The sequence below is a fragment of the Sarcophilus harrisii genome, chromosome 6 (genome assembly GCF_902635505.1).
Source record: "Sarcophilus harrisii chromosome 6, mSarHar1.11, whole genome shotgun sequence".
Lineage (NCBI taxonomy): Eukaryota > Metazoa > Chordata > Mammalia > Dasyuromorphia > Dasyuridae > Sarcophilus > Sarcophilus harrisii.
In genome coordinates, this window is record NC_045431.1 from 20,998,115 (window position 1) to 21,019,216 (window position 21,102).

The window sequence follows — 21,102 nt, forward strand, 5'->3', positions numbered from 1 at the left end:
GTATGATAAGTAGTAACTTCAAATGATCAATCAGATTATTAATATCAATGGTGTTATTTTTGCTAATCATAATCAGCCTTTATAAAATATTTATGGTTACTTTATTTCATTTATTTTATATGATACTCACAATAATCAATCATATAGCTACTAAGGACTAAATAGAACTAAGAAAAAAAGAGCCAAGAAAGAAAAATGACTATCTGATGAAACTTTACAAAGAGCTGAGGAAAGAAAGTAAAAATAAATGAGAAAGAGAAAGATAATAAACTGAATGCAGAATCAGAGATAATAGCAGGGAGATATAAAAAGATTTTCATTAAATGAGCAATGCAAAGAAACAGAAGAAAATAATAGAATGATAAAAAGCAGAAACCTCCAAGAAAATGAGGGATATTGAGGGAAGCTTTCATGCTAAAAGTCAAAAGTGGTAGGGACTTAACAGAAACAGAAAATATTAAGAAGAGATGGCAAAGGTACACCAAAGAATTAGGCAAGAAAATCTCAACATCACCAATAACCACACAATTCTGATAACTGATTTGGAGCCAGACATCATGGACAGTGAAGTCCAGTGGGCTTTAAGAAACATTGCTCACAATAAGGCTGGTGGAGGCAATGGACATGTAACTGAGCTCTTTAAATTCCTCAAGAATGATGCTATTAAAGTGCTTCACTCAATGTGACAGCAAATTTGGAAAACTCATCAGTTACCAATGGATTGGAAAAGATAAGTTTATATTCTGATATTAAAGAAGGGCAATGACAAGAAATGTGTAAATTACCAAACAATTGCACTTGTTTCACATGCCAGCAAAGTTATGATTAGGATTCTGTAAGCAAGGCTTCAGCAACATATGAACTAAGAAATAGTACTATAGGCAAGTTTTCAGAGAGGTAGAGGAACTAAAGATCAAATTGCCAACCTTTGCTGGCTTAAAGAGAAAGCAAGCGAATTCCAGAAAAACAAAACAAAACAAAAGTAAACAAAACAAAAACAAAAACAAAAAACAAAAAAAACATCTATTTCTGATCCACTGATTACACTAAAGCCTTTGAGTGTATATCACAACAAAATGTGATAAGAGTATTATATCATCTTACCTTTCTCTTATGAGGAATCTGTATATGGGCCCAAAAGCAAAAGTTAGTACATGGAATATGGAATATGGAACAACTGCTTGATTTAAGATTAAAAGGAAGGCTTCATATTATTACTTATTTATATTCATAATACATCATCTGAAATTCCAGGCTGGATGAATCAAAAAGCACAAATTAAGCTGATGGAAAAAGTATCGAAACTCTCATATAAGCAAATGATACCTTGCTGATGGTTCAAAATGAAGAAAAATGAAGGAGCCTCTATGAAGATAAAAGAAGAAAGTGTAAAAGTTGGTTTGAAGTTTAACATCAAAAACAAAATAAAAACAAAAAGTAAAAATTATGATATTGGCAACTGATGCCATTACTTCCTGGGAAATAGTGGGAGAAAAAAGCAGCAGCATCAGATTTCATATTCTTGGGTTCAAAGAGCGCTGTAAATAGTGACTGTAACCATGAAATTAAAAGAAGCTTGCTCCTTGGAAGGAAAGCTATGGAAAAAAATAGACAGCATACTAAAAAGCAGAGGCACTATCTTACAACAAATGGTTAAAGCTCTGAGTTTTCCAGTAACAATGCATACCTGTGAGTTAGTTTAAATGATAGGTGAGAGCTGCAGGATCAATGCTTTTGAACTGTGGTACTGGAAAAGGCTTTTGAGAATTTCTTAGATAACAAGGATACTAAATCAATCAATACTTTAAAAAAATTAGTTCAGACTATTCATTGGAAGTTCATATATCGGTACTGAAGCTTTAATATTTTTGACACATAATGAGAACACAGGACTCATTGAAGAAGACCTTGATGTTGGGAAAGATTAAAGGAAAAGGGGACAGAAAAGCAGTGAACATGACCTTGGATATACTCTGAGAGATAGTAGAAGATAGAAGGTCCTGGAGTGGTATGTTTCATGGCAGCAGAAAGAATCAGCCATGACTGAATGACTGAATTAAAAAAAAACAGATAATATTATTCCATGATTTTCTAAATAAGCATGATATAGTAAGCATTGCTATATACAGATTGGTGGTTCTGTTTCTATTTTATTTGACAACATGGGCTTGCATCAATTGTATCGATTTCAAATAGAATTAGATCCCAGCAAGCCAAATGATCACTTAGAAAGCCAGAAATTAATGTTATTTCTGTTGTCTTGAATCCATATTTTGTTTAACTTTTTAATTTATATTTTAATCTGGTTAGCCTTTACTGGGGAATTTGTGGGCAATTTGAACACTTTGTCATATGATACTTCAAAATGGAATGAGACATGAAAATTTCAGTTAATCAAGGACTTTATTTTTTACTAAATCAAACTATTTGATCGAGATTTTAACAAAATTTACTGAATTAGACAATATTATTCCTGGCTAATAAAAGTAGCCACTATTGGGCCATTAAAATCTGTAAGATTTTTTAAAAGTATGATGTTAGGGGCAAACATTAGTTTAATTTAATTGAAGAGAAATTTTGAAAAGTTGAGCAGAAAAAAAGAACATTGACATAATTTTCAGTAAAATATAATGTGTATAAATTTGTTTTACCTTTCCGCATAATATACATCCCAAACCAGTGATTTTACCCAGTATGGATTGGCAGCATGCCGAGTGTATCCCATTAGCTTTATGTGTGTCCTGAAATTCTCAAAAGAATTCTCAAAACTGAATCACTTTAATTAATAAGTGACAAATAGTTCTTTTAGAAAGTGCAAGGAAGTGCGTTCTCAATCAAACTAATAATGACAGGACTTCACAATTCTTTCAAGGTTGGGAATTAGTACTCTTATGTACCTATTTTGTAGCATGTCTTCATTGACATAAAACAATAACCAAATTAAAATGGATATTGATCTAAAATGTATGGATTAGTTGTTTAGAATTTAAAATGTGTTTTACCTTGGACTATTATATAGTGTATATGTTTATATATATATATATATATATATATATATATATATATATATTTAGAGAGAGGGAGAGAGAAAGAGAGAGAGAGTCTTTTTTAACCCAATGTAACAAAAATTCTTCTGAAAATAGCTTCAAGCCCTGAGGCTTAGCCCTAGACATTCTGAGTTTGGAGTCATAAGTTCCTTGAATTACAAGCTTCACTAAGGTTTGAACCCTAACCCCCATTGAAATCCTGAGAGGACAAGCAACGATGAATAGGAGAGGTGATGGTAAGCAGTTTGAAAATAAAAAGTTCCCATGAAAGTTTAAAGACAAATTTCTAATGGTTTCTAAAAGCGGTTGCCTCTGGTGATCCTAAAAAATGAAGGAGGTGAATGGGGTGTATTTAAACACAATAATAATAATCAGTAGACATAGTTGGATCTTACATTCCATATTTAACCCAGTCTGTTTTGTAACTATGAAAATGGGGTTTGTTAGAAATTCATTAAGAAACAATTGCTGGTTCCCTGCTCTTATTTTAATCAAAAATAGATTTTATGCATATGTAACCCTGTAACCAACCTGCCATATTTCCTTGAGAATCTCTTCATTGGTGGGAAAAAAAATCCTGAATAATTAATACCTATATGGAATTGGTGAGAGGGGGAAGGGGAAAAAGAGGGAGGAAGGAGGAAGGGAGAGAAAGACAGAGAGGAGGAAGAAGAGATTTGTTTTAGGCTGACATACAGAGTAACTAACACCACAGAATGTTCCTGTTTTCCAATTTGTTTTGCTAGAAACTTTGGGGAACTTTCCCTTGCGTGAAATTGGGGGACTCATTTTTTGTTAAGATAAAGTATCTTTAAGCTATCTGGTATATTCCAACCGGTCTAAATTCTGTGATTGCTACTTGCTGTCTTCTTAGAAAATGAGATTTACTCGATGTAGCTATTTGTGGTAGTCTTTCACGTAATTATTACTCGGTGAAAGGAATCATGTCTTCAGATATAATCTTGGGGCATCCATTCCTCTTTATGAAACAGTGATCAAGAATGCAACTTATGGGGTAGTTAGTTGGTGTAGTGGATACAGCACCAGGCCTGAATCCAGAAAGACCTGAGTTCAAAACTGACCTCAAACAATTAACACTTTCTAGCTGTGTGATCCTGGGCAAGTCACTTAACCCCAACTGCCTCAGGGGGAAAAAAAACTTACACCTAACTTTTGGGGGAAAAATGTTTTCCATATACTAGCAATACTTCAGAAACATATAGGTCCAATTTTAGTCCAGTACTTTTCTCTGGAAAGCAGAAAGCTTGGTCTCATGCTCCTTTTTCATGCTCCCTGGACAACAAGAATTAAACTCAATCTTGTAGAAACATAGGGAAGAATCTTAAAATAACTATCAAAATTTCCCTAAGCTACATTAAGGGAAAACAAAACTAAAAAAAAACACTACACTTTTCTGGATATACACTATTTACATAGGCCACACAAATGCATTATATATGAATAGGCTTTCTTTCTTACACAGAATGCAGAGCAATCAGAACACAGGTGCACATCCTACATTAATGAATGAATGAACATTAATTAAACACTTATTATACTTCAAAAATTCAGGTAGGTGGTGCATTGGCTACAACACTGGTCCTGAAATCAGAAAAAAAGTCAATAAAAGCAAAGACAAAAGTGAGATCATCCTTGTTCTCAGGGAGTTTGCATGAAAATAAGGGTGGGTAATGGCTAAGAAAAGGATTCTGGGGAGTCAAAATTCTAAATTGAGCCATAGTGTGTTTGCCTGTCAGATATTTTCATAAGCAATGGTAAAAGTGAGTGGATTTGTTTTCTGATTGCTTCTTGAGTAGGATTTGCATTGCCTAAGAATTAATCTAGCTAATTGCCAAAAAAAATGATCACCAGAAAGCTGTCTACCAGGTATTTTCATTTTTAATAACAATAGTATCACTGATTTAAAAAGTTCATTACTTTGTGAAAGTTTAATATAAATTATATTTCTTTACCTTTCATTTTTTGTCTGCTAAAAGATAAAGTTTTGCATCCATTTTCTATTCCATTACCTGCTTTTTCAAACATTACACTTTTATTGTTTCCCCGTTTTTATGCCAAAGTGTAGAAAAAGGAGGAGATTTTTAATCATCCTTTAGTTTCACAAACTAGTATAATAAAGATTTCTGAAAAAAAAAGTATAACATTGATTAAAACAGTATGCCATGTAGGAAAGTTTCATTCAGTGGTTAGAATGAGCCAGGTAGAATTCCAAGTAAATAGAAAGAGATGGAGAAAACTATTTTCCTCCCAAAATCTACTTGCTTTAAAGGTCAACACATTTCCATTTGAAATGCAGAGAGAAGAGAAATTGATCAAACTGATGAATGAATCCACACAGACACATTTTCTTCATTTGCATTCAATTGTTTCAGAAATGGTATTTGATGCTGTTCTGTCAGTACATCTTTCTTCCTAGTAATGATCATGTATATTATTTTCTGTGCAGTTTTATGTTTTTCACATTGCAAATGTATTAAAGTAACTGTTTGCTCTTCAATTTTGAATGATGGCTCTAGTTTGCTGCTCATTCTGCATGGTGTAGACTTACATTTGCCATTCTGAAACATAATGTTGATAGGAAAAATATTTGAATTTTGTAAGGAAGGTGCTCACTTCCAAAGCCTGGGGAAATAGGGGAGACTAAGAGAAGTAAAACTATGATATTCAGAAAGAAATAGAGAAGCAGGGATAGGAATAATAGGATTCCAGAAGAATGTTCAATTTTTTTTTCATGTTGGTATCTTCAAATAAATAAGGACTTTTGGTAGTTATAGTTTTGTGAGCTAATATAAAATGTTTACTGTATGGCACTTTGGAAACATTAGGGGAGATCATATCAAACAGAAAAAAAATTCTAGCCATTAGCAGCATTAAAAGCAACGATTACTGCCTTCTATATTTTATCAACGTAGAGAACATAATATCAACAGTCTATAGATATCTTACAATGACTAAAAGCAATTTTCTTTATCAAGTGTTGCAATCAAAACCCAAAGACCCATGAAGTCACAAAACAAGTGCAGATAAAAATGAGATACAGCATCAGGAATAATAAATTTAAAGTCAATAGTCCTGGTTTTAAATCCAGACAATGTCCCTTTCTAGGTATGTTTCCCTGATCAAATTACTTAGCTTCTATGGTCATTAGTTTTGTAAACTGTAAAATGGCAAGATCGGTGATAGCATGCTAGACAATGTCAGATCCATTCTAGGTCTAACTCTGTGATCCTACATTCTCACAATCCCTAGTATCTTTAACATTGTTCAGTCCACTAAAGAAAATTGTAAATGACTAAAATAATTTTATTTGACTAAATCCAATCTGAAAACATCCACCATTTAAATAAGGATATGGATTTGTATATGCTGTAAAGTTAGAGCTGTTTTATCAATGGATGAAGACAATCAGACATTGAGATGGGTCATGGTAGGTTCTGGTTTTGAGGACGACAGTAATAAACAGCAGGGCTCTGAATCTCAATAGCTGTTTCTGAGCATACAAAGAATTGTTTGAGGAAATATTATATTGCAATTACAAATCAAAAAGGAAATAGCTATATGTTGTCAGACAGACAGTTTAGTTAGAAGTAAAAAGCTCCTTGATTATGAGGATAAACAAATATTGAAACTACTATGCAGGATGCTTGGGTAATTTCCATTTGTATAGGTGATTAAATAGAAGACAAATAACTATTTGCAATAGGCCCTTAGAGCCACAGTATTGAGTCTATCTATGAGACACAGTCAACTGTGGTCCCTTACACACTGAGGAGCTTAGAAATTCTCAAAAAAAAATAGCATTTTTTTCAGCAACAGAAATACTCCCAATGAAACAAGAATGCTATACAGGTGAATAGAAACAACCTGTCAATATTTTGTGGAATATGGGCAACAATGTCAGGCTAAGATATAGTGACAACCATTGCGTTCTTATAAACCTTTACCCTCTGAAATTCTATAGATCTGAATTTTCATTATTTTCAAAACAGAGAAGATTTGAACTTAATAGACATTAAGTTTCTTTGATGTAATTGATGGATGGAATGAAGATCTATGTGTCAGAATACCTTTAAAAAACAATGTGATCCTTCTGATGGTAGAGTATAAAATAGATTTTTTTGTAGTCAAAAGCTTTTTTTAAAATGATCTAAAAATGCCTTTGCATCCCACATACTCTATAAATAAATCTTTGCACACATGCTATAGTATAGATGGTATATTTGCATATATGCTATTGGGTTTGATCTCCGCTCTGCATGATATCACAACTGAAAATACGTCTCTATACTTCACTCAATTAGTTTTTTTTAATAAGTAGGAAGGGTTATTTTAATGAAAATGGAACCTATGTGAAATTATATCCAAGATAGACTTCCCTATGCCCCCCAAAACTTAAAAGCCTGTGGGCGTTAACATACATGTAATTTTCTGGTGAATTTTAGTCAAAGAAGACATTTTTTGAGCCCTAGGTCAGGTTTGAAAATAGTAACTCCACTTTCACCTGTATTTAAAGTCTGTGCTCCTTAAGTGCCAGAGATTTTGAACTTTTACTTTCAGACATGCAATTTAACAGCAGAGGAACCTGGTGAGGAAGGAAGGAAAGCAGAATGGAAGAAGGAAAGAAGGAAAGTACAAAGAAAGGCAGAAAAAAAGGGGAAAAGAGAGCAAGAAAATGAAAGAGTGAGACTACTTTGTGTAATAAAGTGTTTTGTGTAATTTTAATATGTTTATATATATAAATACACATACACATCACATTAAAATATGTTAGGTTTTTATTTGTGTTTCTTATCTGTTTTGTAAATGCACTGAAGAACTTTGCTGGTAATAACAATTATTCAGCATTTAATCTTTCATTAGATTAATATATATACAGAAAAGATTTTATATTTCCCCACTGGAGGATATGGATGGGATTAAAAGTAAGGATTACAGTTTAAATACCATTGAGGATTTTATCCTCTTGGCATTTAATGTCACTTTATTGATTTGACTTTTCAGGAGTAAAATCTAAGGAAAGATGAAGAATTTAAAGTCACATGGAGTAATGGATATGGTAATATAAAGCTATTTAAACAGCTATGTGTGGATACTTTTGTGTTTTGGTAAATGCACATGTTGATATATAATTCAGATTTTGTCATGGGATAGGATACATCCAGTCCCATAAGTTCATCTAAGTAGAAAATTCATTATGAAAATTTCCACCATTGAAGGACAATCAATGTGAATTTACCAGAAACCTAGTATGTGACAGATACTTTGATAAGTATTATGGATGCAAACACAAAAGTAAAATCTTCCTTGTCTTTGTGAGCTTACATTCTTATGGAATTTATTTAATCTGTTGCAATTTACCAGCTCATTGCTAGTCTGAGTTGTCTGGAAGTACAGAAAAAAATGATTTGTCCATGGTGAACCAACTAATTACTATGGAACTCAGACTCAAATCACTTGTCTTATAACTGTGATTTGTATTTATTCTATTACACTAAGCTGTTCAAATTGTCTGCCTCCTTGATATGTTTCCTGGTGTCCATGATAAACAATGATCTCTCACTCTTTTGAAGTCTACTATACTACTTGAAAGTGTCTGGTACTTATTTTGTGCCTTAGCTATTTGTATATATGACTGATGTCCTCTTTTAGAATAGGATTTCCTTGAGAGTGAGACTGTTTTAATTATTTTTATAATCAGAGAGAGAACTAGTAGGGAATGATGAATAGAAGGTTGGTTTAGATGTAGCAAAAGAAGTTCAATCTTATGTTAACCAGTTGTTTGATGAATATTATTCTTTCTAGATTCGTTTGGTCTTCTTGTTCTAGTAACTGATTTGTAATCATTCTGTCATTTCCCTTACACATTATATAGCTTTGTCATTTATATTCTTATGTTCCTGCTTCATAATAATTTTACCTTATTTGTAAATAACAAAGCAGTCTTCTTTTTTATGAAACCTTCTCTGATTTCCTAAAGAAACAGCAACTTTCCACCTTTGAAACCAATGTAGTACATGCTTTGGATTTCTGGAGCAGGCTTTTCATGTAATGAACAAATTCTGAGATGAATAATAAACACTTATTGATTGAGAGACAAGATAATACTTAGTTTTATCTTTCTTAAAGATATGAACATTATGAAGACCAAGTCTTAACTAAAAGTTGTACACCCAAGGGACTTATACAATGCTCTGAACATGGTAAGCATTTCATATGTGATTTATCATTAAATCAACTTTGAGAAAAGATTTAAGAAAAAAAAAGAATCTTCTATCTCAGTTTCTCCCTTTTTTACTTGGAAATTAAAATAATTATTTCTAAAGTCTTTTAATGTTTTTAATTGTCTGCCCACGGATTATCTATTCCCCTTTTCATTCTTATCTTTTCATCTCTCCTATTTACCATGATTTTTGAGTGTATTCCCAAAGAGACATATATGAATCTTTTTTTCTATGTCATAGTGCTTTTGATTTATATTAGAATAATGCTGCCTTCCTTGGTCAGAAAGAATATTTGTTCTAATGTAACTTCACATTCATCGCTTACCTTAGTTTAAGTGATCCAAGTAGTTCTAATGCATTACCTATACATCTATGGACACCTAAGATAAAAGACAGCTACTAAAAGGAAAAAGTGGAACACAGTGGAAAGAATAATGGTTGTACAATGAGAAAAATAAGATTAAGATCTTTCTTTTAATAAGTACTGTAACACTGAGCAAGGTTTTCAGTTTCTTTTAACCTCACTTTCCATATATAATTATGAAAAGTTTGGACAAGATTTTCCCTAGATTCTCTTTCACATACACACACACATACACACACACACACACACACACAAACATATACACACATACACACATGTATACATGTTTGTGTATAGGTGTATATATGTATATGTCTGTGTGATATGTGTGTAGTGATCATATTACCTGCCAATCACAAATTCTATATTTGTATGCTATTGAATTTCTATTTGAAGGAGTACATAGATTTGATTTCAAATTCTAGATTGTCACTTACTCAATCATTTAATTCTGGGCAAATCACTTCATTTATTTGGTCATAAGTTTTCTTCTCTGAAAGGAGGGAATTTGTGAATAGATTATCTCTGAGGTCCTTTTTAGCTCCAAATCTACAATTCTATGATCTTGTAATCATAGCTTATAATAATCTTAGAAACGTTAAAAGCAGTTTTGACACAAAGCAGACATCAGGAAAACACCTTGAAATGATCATTGCCACTTAGGATGTTCAAATAATACAGTTTTTCAAAAAGACAAATTCATTTGAGCAAGAAATGAAAGTAATTGCTTTAGTGGCTACTAAATTAAAGTGTTGCCCAAATTGAACTAATTATTCCTGGTAATTATATGTTAAGGTTATTTGTTTCTGCCCCTGCTGAAGAGTAATATCAAGTTGTCATCTTATAAGTATAAGAAACCAAATGATTTCATTATTTTTAAATTTTACATTTTTCATATCCTTCAAAATTTAGTTCTGAAATAGGGCAAAAGCCTTCCAAATTATGTCTCTGAAAACAATTTTATGACACAGAAAATGGAGATCCAAAGAGATGAATTGTTTTAGCAGAAATCCACTGGTGTGGATAACAGAAATGAGATTTGAACTCAGGTTATCTCCAAATCCAAGCATCTTTTGATCCCATTATACTGAAAAACCAGTTATAGACAAATGAAATAAAATAATTTCACTAGAACATTGGTTTTGTGAGAAACGTATTGAGAATTTTGCATTTAATTTTCATATGAAGTCAAAGTTCAAGTTTTGCTTTTCACATATAGTAACTATATGATACCAGACAAGTCATTAAACTTCTCAATTTTTCCAGCAATCTTTTAATATTATAAGTCGTAGTAGTATTGGTAAAATGGGAATCATTTACATCTATAAAAACATAGATCTTTCCCCATCAAAAATCTTCTTACATTTATTTTTAAATTTTATTCTATGATTAAATTATTTTTCTCTCATTTTAATTGGAATGAACTTCCAATCAAAAACAAAAAAAAAAAAAACAAGAAAGAAAAAGAAGTATATGCCATTTTATAACAGATTCCTTCCCATGAAAAATTCAAAAATGGATCTCTGTTAGAATCCTAGTGTTAACTCAATGGAATTGATACAATGCTTATTGGTTCACACATTAGAGCAAATTGTTACAAGGTGTTAAGTCACTAGTATTGATAGAAACAATGCTTAAGTTAACACCTTTGAGAGTTCACACATTAGCTCACACATTAGTTCATACGTTTGGGTGATTTCAGGGTTCAGTATGAGATATCCAAATTCACACCTCCATAATCCCACTCTCAGAGGAGGAGTCAACCTTTGGGTTCACACCTTTAAGAGATCATATATAAGAAGCTCTTAGAGCTTCAGTCAGTCAGTCAGTCAGTGGAGGAGACTGAGTCGGAGTCGAGATAGAGGCAGAAGCTGGAAGAGCAAAAGACAAGCTGCAAGAGCTCTTGGAACAAAGGAGGGAGAGGGGCCTCTAAGAAAGCTAATCAGGCCCAAGGAAAGAGACAAGACTTGGAAGGAGAAAATAAACGTTTGGATTTTATCAGCTGGCTGCATTTTGAGGTGATTATTACTTGGAACCAAAACTAAGGCTGCCTCCAGAATACCTCTCCAAGAAACCTGCTCCCACAGAGAACCATTATATATTTTACAAAAAAAAAAAAAAAAAAAAAAAAAAAAAGAACACCACAGATCTCTTATTCTGCTGCTTGAGTCCATCATCTGTCAAGAGGTGAGTAATATCATTATATTGCATTATATGCAATAATTGCATTAATGAGAGGTTTTGCATCTTTTAGTGTTTTGTTTTATCCTGAGTATTAATTGTTATTCTGGTTCTCTTAGGTGATTTAAATCTTCCCAGATTTCTCAAACCTATTCACTTTATCATTTCCTTATAATACAATATTTACATGTATACATATATACATATATCAAGCAGATCTCCCCTTTTGGTATTTTATGTATACTGTAGATTAATGAGAGCAAGCACCAATTTTACCTTATGAAATCAATGCTGGATATAGGTGGATTTAACCAATCAAATGAAAATCAGAATAATGATGTTTTAATTATAAGTAGAAATCCATATTAAATAAAAATTTAAAATATCACAAAAATATCATGAATCTAGATAAAGAATAACTGAAATAGACTTTAAATGTTTTTGGACTTTACCCTCCTTCTTTATACTTGTCAAATATACTTAAAGTTTACCCAAAGTATACTTTTTAAAAGGTGCTTTCATCCATGAAATAGAATCTTGCATTTTAAGCTTACTGCTTTCTAACAAATTTCTTTGAGAATATGCACATAATTGGAGATGAAGCTTTGCATAATAGGCTGTATTGTATCATTATGTATCATGCAAGATTCTGTAAACAAGATGTGCTATCTCAACTGTTCATCTTTTTTAAATTTTTCCTGTTTTTTTTTCCCTTCCTTTTTCTTTTTTTTTAGATAGAAGAAAAACATTTGAAAGTGAAGTAAGCATCCTGCACACTGACACTTAGGGTCAACTATGATAAGATTTTCAGTATTCATATTCCACTTGTTCTACTTGATCAAAACAAAAGAATTTTATGAACAATTAGCAAGATGCTTATTCTGTGTATCAGATAAGATGCTACATTTGTCTTGTTCTGGCGACATGAACTTATCAAGACTTCAGTGTACCTTTTTTTTTTTTTTCCTGAAGCTCAGATACACAACAGATGGGGTGTCTAACATCCTTTTCTATTTAAAACATGCAAGTCCTAATCAACAAGAGGGTTTTAGAATGTTAAACCAGCCAGCCATAAGAAATGTGTCATGCAGTTTCCTGTCATCCTAATTAATTAGATAGCATTATTTGTTGTCCCCAGTGAACTCAAATGAGCTCAATGGCTGATAATAGCTTCATTCTTTTCAGGGGTCTGGTTTTCATTTTACTCATTTGAGTTGAAGATAGGACTTTTTTTTTTTTAAGTGTACTAAGATTACTTAGAAAACTATAATGGTTATAGCTAATAAAAGTGTCGAAGCATTCAAACTTCTGTCAAGGTCATGTAAATGTTTTCCTAAGAGGATTTTTTTCCTTGGGGGGGCAAACTAGCATTTTATTAATTTCTTTTACATTTTGAATTTTATTAATATTGTTGAGATGTCTTTATAACTTATATCCTATTCTTTTAGTCTCCTAGAAGCAATGTGATAAAGTAGAAAGTATTCTAGGATAGAAGAATCATGTTTCAACTAAGTCACTTACAATCTATCTGATGAAAAGAAAGTCAGTTACCTTCTCTGCTTTTCATTTTCTCACCTATAAAATAAGGTTATTGACTTAGATAACCCTGTACTATGTATTTTTTGAATGATATCTATAATGGCATTATGGGAAGGTAGTATTTTGAACTATTCTTGCACTTAAACATTTTAATAACAATAAATATTAAGTAAAAAATCTGATTTGACTTTCTTTAAAATATTTTTTAAAATACCCAAATATATTTAGAGAAGGAAATAGTGTGAACTTTGTCATTAATAATGTCAAACATTCATACACTTGATATAAAATAGGCTTGACAAATGCCATTTCTGTGAAACAGATAAGAGGTGATTTATCTTCTATTCATAGAACAACTATAAGTTGGGGAACTCTATTCAGTAAAATATTGAAATATATTCCTCACATAATGCTAAATCTGTTTTCTTGTAATTTCTATTCATTCATCCTAGGTCATAGAATCAGATTTAGAGATGGGAAGGAAGTCAACGACTTGTTTTCTGATAAAGAAATCATGGCAACTTATTGTCATATAAAATACTCTAAATCATAATTTATTAAAAATGATAATTAAATGTACCATTTTATACATGTCATAATCATTCAAATCACTGGAGGGGAAAGTGACAAATGTTGGAGGGGACATGGAAAAACTGTGACACTAATTCATTGTTGGTGGAATTGTGAACTAATTCAATTATTTTGGAGGATAATCTGGAATTATGCCCAGAGAGTTATTAAAGTTCTTACACTCTTTGACTCAGCAATACCACTACTAAGTCTATTTCTAGAGATACCTAGGGGAAAAGGAAAAGAACATGTGTTTGAAAATACATATAGCAGCTCTCTTTGTGGTGGCAAAAAAACCAAACAAACAAATAAACCGTAAATTGTGATATACATGTCAGCTGGGAAATGACTGAACATACTGTGGCATATGATCATGATAGAAAACTACTATATGATAGACAGTGATGAGTTAATTGATTGCAGAAAAATGTGGTTATATTTGTATAAAATAATGAAAAGTGAAATGAACAAAATCAAGAAAACAGCATATACAGTAGCAGGAATTTAGCTTTAAAAAACAACTTTGAGTGATTAAATCATTTTGACTAGTAAGATACCAAAATTAACTACAAAGGACCTATAATTCAAGGCAATCCCAATAGATTTTAGTTAGAAAATTCTATCTGCATACAGAATGAGAACTGTGGAGATTGAATGTAAATCAACACATGCTGTGTTAACTTTTTTTCCATTTTTTCTGTCATTTTTTCCCTTTTGTTGTGATTTTTCTCTCTCAACAAGATTCACAAAGAAATGTGTATTTTAAAAAGTTAATATATATGTAAAAATAAAATAAAATATATATGGAGAAAATAATATTTAAGGATATGATCTATATATGTGTGTATATAGATATACACATATATATCTTGCAAAACTTCAATTTTAATGTTGATTCTAGAAGAAATACTTATTCTTCCTTAGATTCATTTTTGCTATTTTTATAGGTTGAAAATGGAGCTCTGATTAATCTAGCTACTTAGATACCATTAGTTAAATTGACATATATATATATATATATTCTCGAATGTACATACTACATTTATTGAAACATGATTGAAAACGAACCTAAAACTTGCTTTTATTTTTTTCTTTCAACCTTCAGCAATTGTGAATTATAAATATGCTAATTATGAGATTTATAGCTGCTTAACCACTTGCTGTTTCATTATTATTAAGTTTACTTTGCAACAACAGAGATTCTGAAATATTGTTATGTTTTCTTTGTATTCATGGAAAGATAGAAATGGTTTAAATAATTTTTTATCTCAATTTGACCTTTCCCCTCTCTTTCATACCATTATAATTTTATATATTTTTGGTGTTATTGAATTAGCATTTTCTTGAAAATTAGATTATCTCTACAATTGAAAATGCTTTCAAACTATATCTATATAGTTTCATCAATTGGAATTATGAAGATTCTGTGCAATAGAGCTTAAATAATGTAAAATGTTACAGCCAAACATAGTTAGTTATTTATATTTTGAGTTAAGAATGATTAGTCAATATATTAGTTATAACTGATATTAAGTGGAAAAATCATGATCGATTTTCTTATAAACAAACAAAACTATAGGTGTTAGTTTCATTTGCTTATTATATGATAAGCATTAGGTTTTTTAAAGTATTTGTATTAATTTTACCTTCCTATTTCTAATTAATGTGTATAAATAAAATATTTCCTAAAACCAGAAGTCACTATCACTTTTAAGGAATTATTATAGAGTAAGAGACAGAGGGAAAATATCTGTGACTCCAGACTTCTATATGGACCTTATAGAGTTAACATCAAGTGCTATTACTATATGATATCAATATTAAAGTATTAATGAAGTAACAGTTATTAATTCTCCACTATGTGTCAGATACTATAATGCTTTATGATATTTAATTTATTGCAAGGAAAGAACTATTTTCTCTCAGCTAACTATGTACTTATCCTTGTTTTAGATCTTGGGAAAATAATAATATTTTATTTTAATCTGATCTTGATTCTAATTAAACTTGTGGTTAAATAAAACAAAATTTAATTATTCCATATTTTTATTTTTAAAGTTATGCTGTGTGCAGAAATCTGAATAGTGAATTAAGGAACATGCAAAAATTAGGTAAAACAAGTTATTTTCATTCATGGCAATTATAGTTTGTATTAGGTTGACATATTTACAAATACTGCTAATACAAAATAAAATATGAAACTGCATATATACATGTAAATTTCTATATGAAGTTCACAAAGAAGTAATTATTACTATTTAGGGAAAATAATATGACACTGTTGGGGAAGGAACACTTGAACTGAATGGGTAGAATTTAAAAGAAGAGAGAGTGATACTGACATGGGGGATAAGTATGATACAAGTAGAGTTTTAAAAATATATTACATAGGAATCATGAGACAAGCTTAATTTGGAAAGTAATGAGACAGAAGGGAATGAAGTAATAACAAATCATTGGGTATTTTCAAGTACAAATCTTTCTAAAAACTCCATTTTAAAAAGCTTAATGTAACATGTTGGTTTCTCTAAACCAATTCTACAAATTAAATACAATTTGAATAACTTGAAATTGGTTATTTGAAATAATTTTAAATTTTTGACTGTTATATGTAATTGTTATTTTTTTGTATTTGAATATTATGGCAAAATATCCTTTCATTAATAATATATATTTATTTGGAAGAAAAAAAATGGAGCATGTGTAATAGTATAAGCAAAGGTAGGAGAAAACATAAGTAGCAAAAATATAAAAACATTAAAATAAAATCAATCATATTTATAATTGGGATTCCCAAGTATTGTTGATTACAGAGAGAAAAGACTGCTTTATATGAATGTGTTAGTTGTAGCCGGCATTAAATTGAAATGGCAAATAAAATTAAAATGACATCTTGAGAGTATGCATACAGATACTTTGAGACATTTTTCCCACAGGAAAATCTATATTTTTATTAAGAAAAAACACACTTTCTCAATAACTATGCCTCCTGCATTAAAATTGCACAAATGATATAAGGTGGAGTACATAATTGCTAAATGCTAAATCCTTACTACTAAAAGCACGGGTGCTACCGGCATCTTTGGAGAATATTGAAATGATATTTGGTGAATCATATGTATAACAGCTTAAACATTTCTTTTTACAGATGATGTAGTGAGAAATAGAATTCAACTTAACTCATCATAATTTTATCACAATTAATTGAGAAATCAAAGAAGTGTTTTACATAACAAGTAGATAAAGTAACAGATGGAGTTAAAGATGCTCATTTGATTACTATGTAAAGAATGCTGAAACTAATGCTAAAGGATATTTATGACTTTGCAGACCTGTTAAGGTTGGAAAGAGACCCCAAGAGGTTGGGGGTCATAGACCAGTGTCACGAGGTATCTCAAAAGAATTTGTAGGCTTGAACCCATATTCAAGGCAAAGGGCATAGTTTATTGTAACTGTAAAGCCACTTGAAGTGGTCTAAATTTCAAGACAATTTAGCAAAGAAACAGAAGCAAAGAGACATATTTATCTTGTTGTTCATGTCACTGATATGCTAATTTTATGGCCTAGGTGTAGAACCACGAAGTGGTCTCAGATCTAGGACTATCCTAGATCCCGAAGACTTTAAAATCATTGACAGACAAGATTGTCAGAACAATAACATTCTTAGATCAGAGGACCTCAGGATCAGATTCCAAAGTCAGAAGATTTATAATCATTGAGAGATTGTTATAATAGAAGCTCCCTAAACTCAGGGGAAGTTAAAATTATTGCTGTTTCCCCTAGAAACTATATTACATCAGACCTATTGATGACAGTACTACATCAAAGTATCTATTATTTAAAGTACCATGGAAAATATATATTATTAGGCAGGGGGAAAGAGAGATACTGAGATATATGAAAGAAAAAAAAAAGTCCAACCAAAGTTTTATGGCATTGGGCAAGAGGGGGAAATGTCATTTGAGGAAGATTTTAAGGAAAATGTGATAGATGATGGAATCTTTACTGTCTTTGTCAAAAGGAAAGTTATTAACAGAATAAGGTAGTAGTGCAGTGGAGAAATCAATTCCAGAAAATAGGGATTGGGATTAACAAATGCTTATGGAAATGGTAAAGAGAAGAAGAAATTGGTATTATTTGCCTGGAATCTAGTTGTGGTTGAAGTGTGGTTGACCTAAAACTGAGAAGCATATTATATCTACATTACAGAAAGTCTTGAACACCAGAATCAGGAATTTATACATTATTTGATAAGTAATGAGGATATTTGATTAATAATTATGTACTATGATAAATGTTCCATAGCATAACAAAGATATTTGTGAATAATAGGTTATTTATTTTTAAGCATTTGAATGGTTGTAATTAGGAAATAAGATTCAAATTGTTTTGCTTACTCCAGAGGGTAGACTAATGACCATTCACTGGAAGTTGTAGACAGGTAGATTTAGGCTTAATGAATTATTTCTAGTTACTAGTACAATGGGCAGCTGTGGAGCAAAGGTACACCTCGAGCAAAGAAAGACTGGATGAATAACCAATTGTCTGGAATATTGTAAGGAAAAATTTTCCCCCAGGATTATAGATTGGACTGGGTAGCATTTTACATTCCTTTAACATTCTTTGATTCGATGGACACATAAAGGTCTGAACGAGGCATTTAATCTGACAAAAGGAAGAAGGAGTTTGTTCTGGAAAATAATTACAGAGAAAGAAATAATAGGACTTCCTAAATAAGAAAATGAAAAGGGTGAAATACAAGAATCAAAACTGATGTCATTGTTATGAGCCTAATAAGTAAGACTACAGATAGTGCTCAACAAGAATAGAATAGTCATTGTTTAGCAATAATTGGTTGGGCAACTCGATGGCAAAATGGATGGTGCTAGTACTGGAGTCAGGAAGTGCTAAAATCCAACTCCAGACACTTAATAGCTGTGTGGTTCTGGACAATTCACTTAAGCTTATTTGCCACTATTTTCTCATTTATCAAATGAGGTGGAGAAAGAAATGGCAAACTATTCTATTATCTTTACCAAGAAAATCTCAAATGAATTCATTCAAAAGGGAGGCAGGACAGAAATAACTGAATAAAAACAAGAGTTCGTTAATAGAGTGATGAGACCAATTTTTGACGTGTTTAAGATACTATTGAAACACCTAGTCAGATATATAAAGCACAAACATATAGTGTTTGGTTTAGCTATAGGGAAATAGTACAAGATCAAAATAGACATTTTATGATTTCAGTATCACTCAGAGTTGATGTTTAAAGTCATGAAAGTGTATAAGGTGAGAATGGCAGAGATTATAGAGAGAATAGAAAATCTATGTATATAACCTTGAAGATATATCTATTTTTAAGAGCAGAAGAAGCAGAGGTGACAAAAAAGACAGAGAAAATAGACAAATATGTTGGAATAAAGCCACGAGAATCCAGTGTCACTGAAGCCAAGAAAGAGAGGATATCATGAAGGAGAAGGTAATCAAATATCAAATGGTGAATAGATATTAAAATGAATGAAGAAGGGGAAAGGTCTTTGGACTAAGTGATGAGTTCATTAGGGGATTTGGAGAGAGCTATTTCAGTAGATTGGCTTAGACCAGTGGTGCCAAACTCAAATAGAAACAAGATTCATTATATGTGTATAGATAGAATGTTAAATATAATCAAAGAAGATATTCTTGCATCTCAATTAACAATCTTAATGGTACTTGTATTTCCCCTTCTTTGGTAGAGAATTCACTCATTCAGATGGCCAGAAACTAACTAACTAAATGAATCATTGAACAAATAAATAAATAAATGAAAAAATGATGATTTTTTGTTAGATATGTATCAACATCAGTGAGATTTATCTATACATCGTAAAATGAAATGGATTTTGAATGAATCTGCTGGTGCATGAATAATCTATTGAAAAGTTGTCTTATTAAAAAATATATGTTTTAAATAGTAGAATTGAAATTCTAATGGTATCGCTTTAATTTTTAATAAGACAAATGTTCTTATTTTCTCTAGATTCAGGGAAAGGAATAGTCATGGAAGACACTGATGTGTTTCTTTCTAAATGTGATCACCTTCCCAAATACTACAATAGAAATCTCCTATGACATTCTCCTTTTGAATCAGAAAAGAGCTTGGATAGTTGCCTGGGATTTTAATAGTGTTTTCATGCTATTACAAGTCCAGAAATTTCTTAGTTTTCATTTTTATAAGATTTTGAGTTTTAAATTTTTCTCTTTCTTTCCCTCTCTTCTCCTCTAAAAAATGATAGGCAATTTGATTTAGGTCATAAATGTGCTATTATGTAAAACATAATTCCACATTAGTCACAGCTATAAAAGAAGACAGATCAAAAGAAAAAAAAGCATGAAAAAGAATAAAGTAAAAAATATTATTTGATCTGCATTCAGAATCAATCATTTCTTTATCCGGATGTGAACACTATGTTTCTTTGTGTATCCTTTGTACTTATATTAGATCATTAAGTTTCTGAGCAAAGCTGAGTCATTCCTAGTTGATCATCACACATTATTGGTGATATTGTGTGCAATGTTGTGCTGGTTCTGATCATTTAACTCTGTCTTAGTTCATAGAAGTCTTTCCAAGCTTTTCTGAAATCTGCCTATGAATATTTATTATTTCTTATGGCACAATATCTATCACATTCATTATAACACAGCTTGATCAGATATTTCCTAATTGATGAGCATCCCCTTGATTTATAATATTTTGATACCACAAAAAGGGCTGCTATAAATAGTTTTGTACATCTAATTAATTTTCCCTTCTAATGATTTCTTTGGAATACAGAGCTAGTAGGGGTATTTTAGGATTAAAAAAGTATTCACAGTTTGGTCGCCCTTTAGGCTAAATTCCAAATTACTCTCCAAAATAGTTTGATCAGTTTAGAACTCCACCAACAATGCATTAATATATCAATTTTCCTCCATTTCCTCCATTTATCATTTCCTTTATTTGTCATATTAGTGAATCTGATAGATGTGACGTGCTACCTCAAAATTATTTTAATCTACATTTCTCCCATCGAAAGTGATTCAGAGAACTTCTTGATATGTCTAAAGTTAGCTTTGTTTTCTTCATCCAATAACTGCCTGTTCATATCCTTTGATCATCTATCAATTGGGGAATGGC